General features: G+C 45.1%; 1 protein-coding gene and 1 non-coding gene across 2 annotated transcripts in view; one reads left to right on the plus strand and one right to left on the minus strand.

The window, feature by feature from the left end:
- The first annotated feature begins 233 nt into the window (after positions 1–233).
- RAB17 (RAB17, member RAS oncogene family) overlaps positions 234–12,482 on the plus strand; it is a 28,699-nt gene continuing 16,450 nt past the window's right edge. The window contains exon 1 of the mRNA XM_038749575.1: positions 234–474. The gene's annotated coding sequence lies outside the window, so the exon portion shown is untranslated. The remainder of the gene's footprint in view (positions 475–12,482) is intronic.
- Positions 4,684–4,822, minus strand: LOC119931240. The gene has a single exon (XR_005452092.1). It is a non-coding gene; the product is annotated as a small nucleolar RNA SNORA7 (small nucleolar RNA).

Below are 12,482 nucleotides of genomic sequence, written 5' to 3' on the forward strand. Positions count from 1 at the left end.
TCCTGGTGAGGTTTCAGGACTCCACCCCTATCCACAAAGCTCACTTGGCCCTCAGTGGCAGCTCACCTTTGCTGTATGTTTATGGTCCTGCATTCCTGCCCTTGCAACAAGTGCCAGGGATGACGCCGCAGGAGTCCAACTAGTGGACCTTAAACCGTGTAACAGCTCTGTGTGACAGATCAATAGGACGGATAGGGAAGTGGGAGGAAGTGAGGCTGGGAGAGGGTCTCTGCCCTTTTTTACCCCTCTTAGTGGTCTCTGTTTTAGCCTAGTGGAGAAGAGTGCTTCACTTGAATCCTGTGCCTTGCAGCCTCAGCCTATCTTGTTGGGGGAAAGAAAAACTTTCTGTCTCTAGAAGAACAATAAGGTTGAAAGGTGAGATGAATTCCTGCCCGATCCTGTCTGAATAAACTGCACAACTTTGGAATGACAGACCGAACGCATGTATGAGGAACTAACCACGTCCTGAGAGAGGTAAGTGATTAATTTTAATAACTTTTTGCCCTTGCCATGAGCTCTCAGAATAATGTCATAGCTAGGCAGGCCTCCTTGTCTTCAGAGAGGAGGTCTGAATTTGAGTGTGTAAAAAAAGCGCTAGTTCCCTTCCTCTGTAACAGTGACCGAATTACGTGATGCAATTTGACTGGAAGTGGGCATTCTTAGTACAGAAATCCTGGGATAGATTTTTTCAAAATAAAAGCAGGACTTCCAAATCCTGGAATCAAGCCATTAGGGACTGTGAGACTTTTACCTATCTGCTTTTTGATTTCTGATGCAAATAGGTGTGAGGCCACTGAATAACAAATCCAGGTCCTGAAGTGTATGCCTTCCAAACGTGCTTTATATAATGCAGCCAACTCTCAGTATTAACAAGGTGCAAGGTGCAAGGAGAGAAATGACTAGAAAAATTAAGAAGGAATCCAGAAAGTTTTTTCTAATGCAAGAACATCACTTCAACCTTCAGTACTTTTTTGTTAAGATTTGAGTTTCACCGCTCCTTTCTGTCACCCTTATTGCTTTCACTGAGCTCCTTCTGGCCAGGGAACATGTCTACCAACTCTAATAAGCTCTCCCAAGAGCTTAGACTAGTACTCTGCACAGAGTAAGTACTCAAAAATACCATTTATTGATTGTTGGTTGATGATCACTGGCAGGCAATGCACAGAATTTATTGAGTGATTTCCGAGTGATGAGCACCTCTTTAAGGGCTTGGGAAAGTACAGTAGTAGCAAGACACATGTACCCTGCCCTAAAGCTCATAATCTAATGGGGAAGACAGACAAAAAGTATTAACGTGAAGTGAAAGCTGGAGAAAGAAATAACAAATGTAGCCAGAAAGCAATGCAAATGCACCAACATGAAACACTGGAGAAAATTATTTAATGTATAGATAAATATGTAAAGATATACACAGAGACAAAATATGCACATGCACACAAGTGCTGAAGTTAAGATTAAAGTACTTTAGTGCAGAGATGGATGTTTTTCTGACGCATGTTAGCAGGCAGTAGGACGGAGAAGGTGAAGAAGAAGAGGGCCTGGATAATCTAATTGGAAAGTCATTTGCTAAATCAACGGCTTTCAACTTTGGGGAAACTCTCCCCCTTTGGTGCCAACTTCTTTTTTTCCCCAGAATTCACCATAGAAGAATTGAAAAGAGTTAAGTGAGGACTTGCAGATGAGCTATATTTCTGCAAGGTTGTGCTTCTCAAAGGCCTGAGAATGAGCTTGTGTGACAGCTACGGGCCAGGGGGTTCATTCAATCGTATTTATTGAGTGCTTACTATGTGCAAATCACTGTACTAGGTGCTTAGCACTGTGCTAAGCACTTAAGCCTTCCCTGACTGGGATGCTGGACCCTTTTGGACCCCTGAGCTGCCTGGGATGGAAGCACAAAAGGCAGGTGACTTCTCCTGATGCGGCCCCAATCAAGCAATCTATCAATCAAGCCGTCATATTTATTCATTAATTTATTCAATCATATTTATTGAGTGTTTACTGTGTGCAAAGCTCTGTATTAGACACTTGGGAGAGTGCAATGCAACAACAAAGACACATTCCCTGCCCACAGCAAGCTCATAGTCCAGAGGGAGTGACAGACATTAATATAAATAAGTAAATAAATAAATCAATAAATCAATAAATTACAGACATATACATGTGTGCTGTGGGAATGGGAGGGAGTGTGAATGAAGGGAGTAATCCAGAATGAAGCAGGAGGAAGTGGGAGAAGAGGAGAAGAGGGCTTAGTCAGGGAAGGCTTCTTGGAGATGTGCCTTCAATAAGGCTTTGAAGTGGGGGAAAGCAATTATCTGTCTGATATGAGGAGGGAGGGATGTGGCCAGAGGTAGGCTGTGGTCAAGAGGTTAGCAGTGAGGTAGACGAGATTGAAGTACAGTGAGAAAGCTAGCGTTATTTATTGAGTGTTTACTGTGTACAGATTATTTATTTCTTTATTTATATTAACGCCTGTCTCCCCCTCTATATTATAAGCTCGATGTGGGCAGGGAACATGTCTACCAACTCTGTTGTATTTTACTCTCCTAAGTGCTTACTGCAGAGCTCTGCAAGAGAAATTGCTCAATAAGTACCTCTGATGATGAGGATGATGATGATGATGATAATGACAATGATGCAGAGCACTGTACTAAGTGCTTGGGAGAGTACAATACAGCAGAATTGGTAGGTACAATCCCTACTCACAAGGAGCTTGAAGTCTAGAGGGGGAGACAGATATTAATATGAAGAAATAAATTTAGGATGTGTACCTTAGTGCCTAAAGGGTACAAATCCAAGTGCAAGGGTGACACAGAAGGGCGTGAGAGAAGAAATGAAGGCTTAGGAAAGGCATCTTGGAGGAGATGTGATTTAATAAGATTTTGAAGGTGGGGAGAATGGTGGTCTGTCAACTATGAAGTGGGAAGGAGTTCCAGGCCAGAGGCAGGACATGAGTGAGGGGTCAGGAATGAGATAGATGAGAAAGAGGTACAGTGAGGGGGTTGATTTTAGAGGAGTGAAGTGAGACTGCTGTGTTGTAGTAGGAGAGCAGAGAGGAAAGATAGGAGATGACAAGGTGATTGAGTGCTGTAAAGCTGACGGTACAGAGTTTCTGTTTGATGCGGAGGTGGATTGGCACTCACTGGAAGTTCTTGAAGAGTGGGGAGACAGGGACTGAACGTTTTGTAGAAAAATAATCCTGGCAGCGGAGTGAAGTATGAACTGGAGTGGGGAGAGATAGGAGGCAGGAAGGTCAGCGAGGAGGCTGATAAAGTAGTCGAGGCAGGTGGAGGGGAAGGGTTTGCTGCTGTGTGATGGGTCCTAGGACAAACCAGGAAAGTGGCAGTGGTGACCTCTTCCTCATGCACTGCCCCTGCTGATCCTTTAGTTTTCTTACTTGTGCACTCCCCTATCATGGTGGCTCCAGCTCAGCTGGCTGGATTTCTGCGCTGCACCTGCTCGCTGCTGAGAAAGGGTCTGTGTGAACCAGCTCTCCTCCACCCCGCTATGGGAGAGGCAAAGGGGCTGATTTACCCCTTGGGTCCCTGGCCAAAGGTCCACGTCCCGCCGGCAGAGAACAAGGAGTAGTACAGCCGCCGTGTTGCCTCCTCTTCCGGCTGCGAAAGGTGAGGTCAGCTAGCCCAAAACACTTCCGGCTGTGAAGGCTGAATGTTGTTGCTTCTACAGAGACAAGTTTGTGGGGGACGTGCTCCCCCTGGCCTCAAGGAGAGGGAAGCAGCATGGCATAGTGGCTAGAGCCCGGGTTTGGGAGTCAGAAGGTCATGGGTTCTAATCCCAGCTCCGCCCCTTACCTTCTATGTGGCCTTGGGCAACTCACTTCACTCCCCTGGGCCTAAATTACCTCATCTGTAAAATGGGGATTAAGATTGTAAACCCCATATGTGACAGGGATTGTGTTCAACCAGATTTGTTTCTTGTATCCACCCCAGTGCTTAGTATAGTGCCTGGTACTAAGTGCTTAACAAATACCACAATTATTATTATTACTTTGGGGGACAGGACTGGAGGGTAGAAAAGATGGAAATGCAGCCTGTCTGCAAGGTGGTTCAGTCCATTTTGCCAGTGTTGCTGGCTGGGGAACGGGGTCGGGGGGCTGGGATGGGGGTGATCCAGAGGGGCTTAGAGTTTGGACTCGTGGGGCACAGATGTCCTGTGGCAGTGCAAGCATGTGCAGTGAGGCAATACTTCAATGATTCCAGAAGGTAGCAGCATCATCAGTGGTATTTTTTGAACATTTACTGTGTGCAAAGCCCTGTCCTTAGTACTTGGGAGATTACAGTGAGTTTACAGTCTAGAGATGTGCAATAATCACTGTATATGTAACTTTCAATACTATGGGGAAAATATGATAACAAATGCTAATACTGACACATAATAGTAGAGAGGAATGCAACATACAAAAAGTGTGAGTGGACATTCTATTGGAAATTTCTTAGGGTGATTGTCTTATGCCATTGAGTTGTTTCCAACCCATTGCAACACCGTGGACACATCTCTCCTAGAACACCCTGCTCTGCATTTGCAATCATTCTGGTAGTGTATCCATAGAGTTTTCTTGGTAAAAATAATGAAGCAGTTTACCACTGCCTCCTTCCGCACAGTAAACTTGAGTTTCCACCCTCAACTCTCTCCAATGCCGCTGCTGCCCAGCACAGGGGAGTTTTGATGTGTAGCAGATTGCCCTCCACTGGCTAGCCACTGCCCAAGCTAGGAATGGGATGGGTATGCCTCTGCTTGACTCTTCCTCCTGTAGCCGAGACTGGCAGAAGTATTAGAAACTCTCCAGGTGTGACCCTGAGAGGGATAGGGGTGATTAGTAATATACAGTACAAAGTCTACTGCTAAAATAGCATGGATTTTATAACCCACAGTAAAATAATAAAAGAGACAAATTATATAGAGAAAATCAAGCCACAAGGTGGCCCATTCTCTCACCTGCAGTTTCAGCTCTGGTTCTGATGAAGGAAACAAGTCCGTCATTTTCTGAAAAGCTCTCTCGTGCTGCTTTGGGGTGTTTCTCCCAAAAAAAAAAAAAAAAAAGGGAATCATCACAGGCCTGATCATATACACTTACATGTCTCTTGCTGAGTTTACATGTGGCAATTATAATGTATAAATGTATGCATTTAGAAATATATAAATACAATTGTGGCATTTGTCAAGTGCTTACCATTTCATGAGTACTTGAAGAGATACCAGGTTCTAAGATTGGACATGGTCCCTGTCCCACAATCAATTTTATCTCTCTTTTACAGATGAGGAAACAGAAGCCATGAGAAATTAGGTGATTTGCCCAAGTTCAAGAGAAGCAGTGTGGCTTGGTGGGAAGAATACAGCCTGGGAGTCAGAGGACCTGGGTTCTAATCCTGGCTCCTCTATCGGTCTGTTGTGTGACTTTGGGCAAGTCAGTTAGTTTCTCAGGGCCTCAGTTTCCTCATCTGTAACATGGGGAATAATACTGTGAGCCCTATGTGGGACAGGGACTGTGTCCAACCTGATTAACTTGTATCTACCCTAGCACTTAGAAAAGTACTCCACACATAGTAAGCGCTTAACAAATACCATTAACAAATACCTATATAATAATAAAAATATTAATAACAATAATAGGTATTCTCCTGAACATCTACATTTCTGTTTTCTTCAGCCAAGGCAATGTCATTTTCACCACCCTTTTATGTATTTTCTAGACTGTTGATCTGCCAAAAGTTTCTGGCCCATCCAAAGCAAAAACTCCTCACTATCAGCTTCAAAGCTCTCCATCACCTTGCCCCCTCCTACCTCACCTCCCTTCTCTCTTTCTACAGCCCAGCCCACACACTTCATTCTTCTGCCGCTAACTTCCTCACTGTGCCTCGTTCTCGCCTGTCCTGCCATCGACCCTTGACCCATGCCCTATCTCTGGCCTGAAATGCCCTCCCTCCTCATATCCTCCAAACTAGCACACTTCCCCCCTTCAAAGCCCTATGGAGAGCTCACCTCCTCCAGGAGGTCTTCCCAGATTGAGCCCCCTTTTTCCTCTGCTCCTCCTTCTCTCCCCATCGCCCGTACTTCCTCCCTCTGCTCTAGCCCCCTTCCCACTCCACAGCACTTGAATATATATGTACATATTTATTATTCTATTTATTTTATTATTGACATGTATATATCTATAATTCTATTTATTTATATTTATGCTATTGATGCCTGTTTTCTTGTTTTGTTTTGTTGTCTGTCTTCCCCCTTCTAGACTGTGAGCCCATTGTTGGTTTGGGATTGTCTCTATTTGTTGCTGAATTGTGCTTTCCAAATGCCTGGTATAGTTCTCTGCACACAGTAGGTGCTCAATAAATACAATTGAATGAATGAATCAAAATCTGTGTGGCTATATCTCTGTAAGAGTAGCAGAAAGGCTGGGAAGAGAGTGTAGTTTGGACAATGTGTCTACCAACTCTCCTGTATTGCACTCTCCCAAGGCGCTCTGCACACAGGAAGCCGTCAATAAATGCAAACGATTCACTGATTGATTTTCTTCTGAATACTTGGGCTAATTTGGTGTTTGTTTTAGCAAGGTTGAATAACTGCACAATTGCTTTTTATTGCTAAGTAAACAACTAGTCTTTAAGATACTTGTCACCTTCACAATTTTACCCTCTTTCCTTTGATAATAATTGGAGTATTTGTTTATTTACGATGTGCCAAGCACTGTATAAAGTGCTGGGGTAGTTATAAGATAATCAGGTCACACATGGGGACCACAGTCTAAGAAAGAGGGAAAAGGGGTACTGAATCCCCATTTTCCAGATGAGGGAACTGAGGCACAGAGAAGTTAAGTGACTTGCCCATGGTCACACAACAGACAAGTCAGGTAGCTGGGATTTGAACCTAGGTCCTTCAACTCCCAGGCCTGTGCTCTTTCCACTAGACTATGCTGCTTGTAGTGTATACTCCTACGGCAGGAAATATTATGTTTCCTCTGTTCCTAAATACTATCTATAGCTGAGGCCTATTATAAATGACTGTCTCTTGAACTTGTCCCACCAGTTTCTTCATCATTTTTTTTTCGATATTCCTTAACACCACCCCAAAATTAACCCTATTGGAAAGAGCATGGCTCAAGCAGTCAGAAGACCCTGTTTAGCCACTACCTTCTACCGAGAACTTGAACAAATCATTTAACCTCTCTGGTCTCAGTTCCATCATTTGCAAAATGGGGAAATTAATACCCATTTGACCCTACTTCATCGAGGTGATGTGAGAGTTAACCAAGATCCTTGATTTGTATTTTCCTAAGTATTCAACAGTTCAAGTCATATTTATTTTTAGTTTGAGTCAAGGAGACTTTACCACTTCTCTTTGCTAAGTGAATCCATTTTTTCTTCCAGGAAATTCTTTCTCATATTCATTCATTCATTCATTCAATTGTATTTATTGAGCGCTTACTGTGTGCAGAGCACTGTACTAAGTGCTTGGGAAGTCCAAGTTGGCAACATATAGAGACGGTCCCTACCCAATAGTGGGCTCACAGTCTAAAAGTCAAACACAAATCCTCTTGCTGCAGTTTAAGCTTCCTTCTTCTTGTTTGTTATTTAGTCGAGATGGGGCACATTGGAGTGCCCCCCTTTTGGTACCAGCTCTTTATAAAATCACACCTTCCGGGCTGAGTAACCCAAGTTTTATCATAGTTTTGGTCTTTCAGTCTACAATATTGCCACAGTAAGGATGAGGGTCAGTCTTCAGACACTTCTGTGGACAGCCAAGAGTTTCTGGCCCTTCAAAATCTGTGTGGCAAATCTCTCCGTAGCCATTTCTCTTGTAGGGGCAGCTGAAAGACTGGGGAGAAAGTGCAGTTTGGGAGCTTAGGCAAAGAACATCAGAATGTCTGGAGAAAGACCAATCAGAAGGGTGTTGGGAGGAGGTGGGGGTTGAGAGAACTTTTCAGTAGGTTCTGAAAAGAAGTCAACTGAACTAGACTCCCTGCAGCTAGACTATTAAGTTGTGAGTTGTTTTCAACTCTACACTGACACCTAGGCATGCTTGGTAAAAGGCACCAGGGCAAGGAACATGCACGTGCAAGGGAGGCGATAGAAGGGGTAAATGAAGTTTGGGGGCGGGTCAGAACGTTCCACAGCTTGTATTCTGTTATATTGTACTCTCCCAAGCACTTAGTACACTGCTCTGAACACAGTAAGCACTCAATAAATGCGACTGAATTGATTGAGTGAATTGTATCAGGGGTTGCTAGTTATTGACTCTGATGCATTTGGATTTACCTGTACATCTATCCTGCAGCTTTGACACCATCTATTCTCTGATATGGTTTCCCACTTTTCCTGTTTATGGCCTGTTTGAATTGTAGAATACAGTAATGTATTAAACTAATATGTCTTCACTAAACCAGCCTCATCAGCTTTCACTCCATCATATTTTCCTCTTCCTTTTCTTGTTACAAATATGCTTTTTAAATATATGTCATCCCATCACTCTCCCCACCCTCGAGGCTTACTAAAAATCACATCTCCTCCCAGAGGCCTTCCCCAGTTACATCCTCATTTCCCCGACTCCCTCTCTCTGCTGCTTCACTTAGGCATTTGCATCTGTTCCTTTTATGTATATGATACACACCCCACCTTCAGCCCCCAGCACTTATGCACATGTCTGAAATTTATTTTAATATCTGTCTCCTGGTATAACACTGCAAGCTCCTTGTGGGCAGGGTAGTTGTCTAACAATTATGTTGCATTGTACTCTCCCACACAGTACAGTGTGGGAAATGAAATGAAATCATGAAAATCCACTGATTGATTGATGCATGCCATTTTGCTTTCCCCTTTTTTGCTGATCAGATCTCATTTTCTCTTTTAGCTTGTTTTACTTTTACTCCTCGGGGTGTTTATTTATTTATTTGTTGATTCAGCCTGATGATCTTAGGTTTCTGCTTCTTTGTTTTCCCCTTCTTTCCCAACTCCCTTTTGGCTGTCAAGCTGGCCCTTAATCCTGTTTACTTTAGGAATATTCATCTCTTCTGGATTCTTATATCTAATATGTTCCACCCCTAAAACTTGTCCCTGTAACTTTCCTTTTTATGGTATTTGTTAAGCACTAACTATGTGCCAGGCACTTTACTAAGCGCTGGGGTATAGACAGTCATTCAATCAGTCAATTGTATTTATCGAGTACTTACTATGTTCAGAGCACTGTACTAAGCACCTAGGAGGGTACAATATAACAGACACATTCAAGCTAAAAGCTAATCGGGTTGGTCCTGTTACTGTGGCAATCATTTCCTGGAGTGTGTTGAACTCTGTGGTCTCCTATTTTCAAGGGCTCATAAATCCAACCTTGTGAGGTTAGGCAGAGACTAGAGATTGTAAATTCCCCACTACACCTTCCTCTGATTCCACTCCATGTTTCTGAGTTCATGCCTCTTTCAACATGTGAAAAAAACACTCACAATTATGTAGTTTTGCATAAAAACAGTTTTCCTAAAGATTCCAAGGGTTCAAGCAGCATGGTGTAGTGAGAAGCTTATTGGTCTAGTGGTTAGAGCACAGGTCTGGGAGTCAGAGGTTCATGGGTTCTAATCCCAGCTCTGCCACTTGTCTGCTATGTGACCTTAGAAAAGTCACTTCACTTCTCTGTGCTTCATGTACCTTATCGGTGAAATGGGGATTAAGACTGTGAACCCCATATGGGACAGGGACTGTGTCTGCTTGTATACACCCCACTGCTTAATATAGTGCCTGGCCATAATAAACACTTAATAAATACCACAGTAATTATTATCAGACAATAGGTCAGAGTCGTGGCTCACCAGGGTTGGAACATTACTTGTCTGCCCCTCCAACACACAGGGTACTGTATGAGGCCACTAGACAAAGCCCACATGGCATGGCTTAGTGGAAAGACCACGGGCTTGGGAGACAGAGGTCATGGGTTCAAATCCCAGCTCTGCCAATTGTCAGCTGTGTGACTTTGGGCAGGTCACTTGACGTCTCTGTGCCTCAGTTACCTCATCTGTAAAATGGGGATTAAGACTGTGAGCCCCACGTGGGACAACCTGATCACCTTGTATCCTCCCCAGCACTTAGAACAGTGCTTTGCACATAGTAAGTGCTTAACAAATGCCATCATTATTATTATCATTATTATTATCTGGATAAAGCTGGACCAGTAACTGAGCTCCCCCTCCTCCTTCCCTCACCCGCAACGATCTGGCCTCCTATTTCATTAACAAAATTAAATCCATCAGGTCCGACCTCCCCAAAGTCACTTCCCCCCCTTCTCCAACCCCCCGGCTCTCAACACTCTCTGCTACTCTCCCATCCTTCCCAGCAGTATCCTCAGAGGAGCTCTCCTCCCTCCTCTCAAGCACTACTCCTGCCACCTGTTCTTCTGACCCCATTCCCTCTCATCTCATGAAATCTCTCGCTCCATCCCTTCTCCCCTCCTTAACTTCCATCTTCAACCGCTCACTCTCCACTGGTTCCTTCCCCTCTGCCTTCAAACATGCCCATGTCTCTCCCATCCTAAAAAAACCCTCTCTTGACCCCACCTCACCTTCTAGTTATCGTCCCATATCCCTCCTACCGTTCCTTTCCAAACTCCTTGAACGGGTTGTCTATACGCGCTGCCTAGAATTCCTCAACAACAACTCTCTCCTCGACCCCCTCCAGTCTGGCTTCTGTCCCCTACATTCCACGGAAACTGCCCTCTCAAAGGTCACCAATGACCTCCTGCTTGCCAAATCCAATGGCTCCTACTCTGTCCTAATCCTCCTCGACCTCTCAGCTGCCTTCGACACTGTGGACCACCCCCTTCTCCTCAACACGCTATCTGACCTTGGCTTCACAGACTCCATCCTCTCCTGGTTCTCCTCTTACCTCTCCGGTCGTTCCTTCTCAGTCTCTTTTGCAGGCTCCTCCTCCCCCTCCCATCCTCTTACTGTGGGGGTTCCCCAAGGTTCAGTGCTTGGTCCCCTTCTGTTCGCGATCTACACGCACTCCCTTGGTGACCTCATTCGCTCCCATGGCTTCAAGTATCATCTCTACGCTGATGACACCCAGATCTACATCTCTGCCCCTGCTCTCTCCCCCTCTCTCCAGGCTCGCATCTCCTCCTGCCTTCAGGACAACTCTGGATGTCTGCCCACCACCTAAAGCTCAACATGTCAAAGACTGAACTCCTTGTTTTCCCTCCCAAACCTTGCCCTCTCCCTGACTTTCCCATCTCTGTTGACGGCACATCTCACAAGCCCTCAACCTTGGTGTCATCCTCGACTCTGCTCTCTCATTCACCCCTCACATCCAAGCCATCACCAAAACCTGCCGGTCTCAGCTCCGCAACATTGCCAAGATCCGCCCTTTCCTCTCCATCCATACCGCTACCCTGCTCATTCAAGCTCTCATCCTATCCCGTCTGGACTACTGCACCAGCCTTCTCTCTGATCTCCCATCCTCATGTCTCTCTCCACTTCAATCCATACTTCATGCTGCTGCCCGGATTATCTTTGTCCAGAAACGCTCTGGGCATATTACTCCCCTCCTCAGAAATCTCCAGTGGCTACCAATCAATCTGCGCATCAGGCAGAAACTCCTCACCCTGGGCTTCAAGGCTCTCCATCACCTCGCCCCCTCCTACCTCACCTCCCTTCTCTCCTTCTACAGCCCAGCCCGCACCCTCCGCTCCTCCGCCGCTAATCTCCTCACCATACCTCGTTCTCGCCTGTCCCGCCATCGACCCCCGGCCCATGTCATCCCCCGGGCCTGGAATGCCCTCCCTCTGCCCCTCCGCCAAGCTAGCTCTCTTCCTCCCTTCAAGGCCCTATTGAGAGCTCACCTCCTCCAGGATGCCTTCCGAGACTGAGCCCCTTCCTTCCTCTCCCCCTCGTCCCCCTCTCCATCCCCCCCTTCTTACCTCCTTCCCTTCCCCACAGCACCTGTATATATGTATATATTTGTACATATTTATTACTCTATTTATTTATTTATTTTACTTGTACATATCTATTCTATCTATTTTATTTTGTTAGTATGTTTGGTTTTGTTCTCTGTCTTCCCCTTTTAGACTGTGAGCCCACTGTTGGGTAGGGACTGTCTCTATATGTTGCCAATTTGTACTTCCCAAGTGCTTAGTACAGTGCTCTGCACATAGTAAGCACTCAATAAATATGATTGATGAGCTGGGCCTGAAAGTGCTTGCTTCTGGCTGCCCTGTCTTCTGAAGCCCGACTGAAGCCTGAGAGTAGACTCATTTGGGCTCCAACCCCATCCTCCCTAGAATTTGTCCCCCACAACATTTGGGACAGTCCCACACATATTTACTGAGGACCTTAGGCTGTATGAAACTAGGCATAACATTGTCTTGCTTCAAATCTACCCATTACTCTCCATCCAAACTGTTACCACATTAATCCAAGTATTTACCCCACTTTGATTTGTACATCAGTCTCCTTGCTGATGTCCCTGTTTCCTGTCTGTCCCCTC

This window comes from Tachyglossus aculeatus, chromosome 7 (genome assembly GCF_015852505.1).
Source record: "Tachyglossus aculeatus isolate mTacAcu1 chromosome 7, mTacAcu1.pri, whole genome shotgun sequence".
Classification (NCBI taxonomy): Eukaryota; Metazoa; Chordata; class Mammalia; order Monotremata; family Tachyglossidae; genus Tachyglossus; species Tachyglossus aculeatus.